We start from the raw sequence: 3755 nt of genomic DNA, 5'->3' as shown, positions 1-3755 counted from the left end.
TATCGATAAAACATAATGATGATGAAAATCCCTTCAAATGCTGCAATTTGTCCACTCTGTGATTCATCCCTCCCAGATGTAACTTAACTGCTGGGAGCACTGGCCTTCAGCCCGGACTCTCGGGTCCTGTCTTACCCTCTCCCCCTGTGCTCTCATTAACTGCTACTCTTCACAATTAAATTGTGCAATGAGTGTCGAGTACCTGAGATGAAAGAATTCTAGCTCACCACTCTGAGTATAAATTTTCACCAACAACCTTTCTAGCTAGATCATAATTCAGGGGCCATTAATCACCCACCTGGCCTCCAGGACCCAGCAGAGGCAGAGGAGTTAATAAAGACCTCTCAGAGAAAAGAAAAAGCATCGCAGCCATTATGGGGAGACCTTTTAGTGACCATGGAGTGGCTACAGACTGCTGGAGAGAGCTATGGGTAATTAGAGACCTTAGGGCTAGATACAGTATTGAATCTACCAGATGTAGCAGAAGTAACTCTCTTATACAAGGGCAGAGACAGTGTCTGTCTATATGATCTAAAGTAAGAACTGTTTGGCAAGAATGCCATCTTGTATCTGTAAGTGCCCGCCCCCCCAACAAAACCAGCTGTCCTAACATTAAAAGTCTACCAAGACAGATTAGTTTCTTTGAATCATTATTAGTAACTTTAATTAAGATGATAATATTAATCCTACATAATATTTTAAAGCACTTTATAATTTAGAAACTACTTTCAGTTTATTATATTTAACCATCAAACCAGGCAGGCAAGAGATAAATTGTACTCTGATTTTAAAAAAAGAAACAACTGAGGCAGTGAATGTGTATGTGGTTTTCCAGTGTTCTCATCGCCACTACATGGAAGCTCAGGCTCGAAGACTGAACAGCAAGCACATTCGCTGCATGAACACACTGTTTACACTGAGGAAGAATTTTCAAGTCCAAGGGCAGTTAAGCACTGACAATAACAATTGAGAAAAGTGGTAGGAGAGAGTTAAACAAAGAAAAGATGTTGGTTTCTTGGAAAGAAACTAGCTACAGTTTTGTCTGGAGACAGAGAAATATTGTAAATGTCGTTGGGTGCCGTGTTTTGTTTCATCTCATGAGCAACAATCATGGTAAATTGGATGGAGAATATGTCCTGGTTTTGACAGACCTGCGTTTGCTTCTCAACTCCAACTTTTTTTTTTTGAGATGTTGAACCTCGGTCCTCTCAACAGAAAACTAGTGTAGAATACCAACCGTGCTGCATATAATGAGCCTTAAATGAAATAATTTATGGGTTCGACTGGTACGTAGCAGGTGCTCAAATAACGATACATATGATTTATTTTATTGAACTCTGCTCTTCCTTAGTCATTGTTTTATGCAACTATAATAGTAATGAGACTTCAGGCTCAAATGAAAAAAAAAACTAACTCAAACAGGAACCAAGTAAATACATTTATTGTCTGTAAAAGTTAAAACTTCCATTCGACATTGGATTCCAGGACACATCTGGTGTTATTCTTAGGATACAAAGGAATCCATGTGATGTAACAATGAACCCCCAGATATCTCAGTGGTGTAACATTCAGAGACTTGCTTTTTGGCTTACACTGATAGTTAGTTTCAATTATCGTTCCATAAATAGTCACTTTGCTTCCCCTCCCACTGTGATTGAGTGTATCAATTTCCTTCTCCACCCCACTGAAGTTGGGTTCAACTATGACTAGTTTGGCCAGTGCAACACTGGCAGACAGCACATGAGCAGAGGCCACACACAGATGCATCCAGTTCAGCTTGGGCGCTCACACTCCTGTGATGCGCCATGAAAGGAGTATGGCCAAGGGGCTATTGCCCGCCCATACACCTGGCTCCAGACTGGGATGCACAGAACGTGTCTCATGGCCTGAAGAGCTGCTGCTGTAAGGAGAATAAGAGACACATGAAACAGACCTAAACCCAATCTTCAGCTTGGATCCTGGAGTCCAGCCTAACCCAACTAAGTTGTGATTAATCCACAGACCTTTGAATGTGACAGTAAGTGGTCAGTGTTTAAATCAGTGAATTTTGGAATGATTTGTTATGCAGCTTTATTGCAGCAAGACACATCTCAACTATGGGTTAGCTGTTGGTGGGAGGGGTCCTCTGCTCTGCTAGGGGACTTAGGCCAGCAAAGTCTCCACCTCCTTTGTCTAACAGTTTTATTGCAGTGTAATAGACTTACAGTAAACTACACATATTGAAATTGTACAATCTGATACATTTTGATGTATGCATCTCCACAATCACCATCGCCACAATCAAGACAATAATCGTCCATTGCCTCCCAAAGGTTAATCATAGATCTCTGCAATCTCTTCCTAACTCAATCCTTACCCCTCACCTCTATCCTCAGGCGACCACTGACCTTACTTTCTGTTACTTCTGTTTGGTTTGCCTTTTGTAGAAGTTTTTATAAATAGAACCATTCATCTGGTGTTCTTTCTGTCTCTAGATCATCGTAATTATTTTTAGATTCACTCCCATATTGTGTATCAATTATTTATTCTTTAAATGGTGGATAGTATTCTATTTTATAAACCAAGCATAAAATTTTAATCCATTCACTTACTGATAAACATTTGGGTTGCTTCCAGTTTTTTACTGTTATGAATATTTGCATAGAAGTCTTCGTATGGACATACACTTTCATTTGTATTGGGTGATACCTAGGATTCGAGTGGCTGGGTTACATGGCATTTGTATGTTAACTTTCAGTCGCCTCCTCTTTTGGATATGCAAATCATCATTTCCTTGGAAGGTATGTCACTTCTACTCACAGAGTACCAACCCGACCAGGCCACACATCCCTGCCTCTCTACAGAGGGCTGCAGAGTGTGGGGGACTCCTCCTCATCAGCTTTTTTCTCTTAGCATCTCAGTTCCGCTCTCCTCTCTGGTAGTCAGGCTTCATCCTGGGTCAGGATTTCATTACAAGGTGACCAGAAGGTCACTGCAATATCAGGCTAATCTTTCACTAGATCAGCACCTTCAGGGAAAAGAAAATACCTTTTTTTTCTTACATGTTTTATCAAAGTCCAATGGTCACTCTCATTTAACTGGCTGGAGTGCCATGATTATTCATGAACTATGACCAAGGAGATGAAATAAGCCAATTGTCAGACAGGAGCCAGGAAACTGGAGCAGCTCTCCTATATAATATCCTCAGAGGGTTGAGGAAGGATGATCCTCCAAACAAAAAGCAAGAAAGATCCTTCTGCCAAAATAAGGAAGAGAGAGGCAAACGCACACTTAAATACACAAACAAAAAATATTATGTCTCTGTTTCATACCAACGGCCTCTCAGTGTTAAATTGAATCACGCCACTTGACCCAATCTCCTCTTTCTGTCTTTCAGTGGACTAGGCCGTTTGCTATTATGTTAAAGCAATGTCAGATTTGGGGTTCATCTGACCATATAAAAGGAAATTAAAGCTATGGGGGGAGGTGAAAAAAACACAACACAAGGCAGCATAAACCCTAAGTTTCCATCTACCTCTCAGATTCTATCAGTCTGTGGCTCTGCAAACCTTGCTCTATTATTGTAGGATTCTGTGACACTAGCATTTCAGCACGCCTCGATCCTGGAGGCAGCGTGCGTTCCTGAGCAGTCCACACTCTGATCTCGTTACCGACTTCAGATCATGAGGTTGATACATCCCTGAGGACAGATTGACATTTCGATGCTCCTAGTTAGCAAAAACATGAACTGAGGAGGCTGCATTAACAAGCAAATA

The sequence above is a fragment of the Phyllostomus hastatus genome, unplaced genomic scaffold (assembly GCF_019186645.2).
Source record: "Phyllostomus hastatus isolate PE091 unplaced genomic scaffold, TTU_PhHast_1.1 phas_contig_34, whole genome shotgun sequence".
Taxonomy (NCBI): Eukaryota; Metazoa; Chordata; class Mammalia; order Chiroptera; family Phyllostomidae; genus Phyllostomus; species Phyllostomus hastatus.
The sequence above is the reverse complement of the archived record's forward strand: the minus strand, read 5'-3'. Positions refer to the sequence as shown.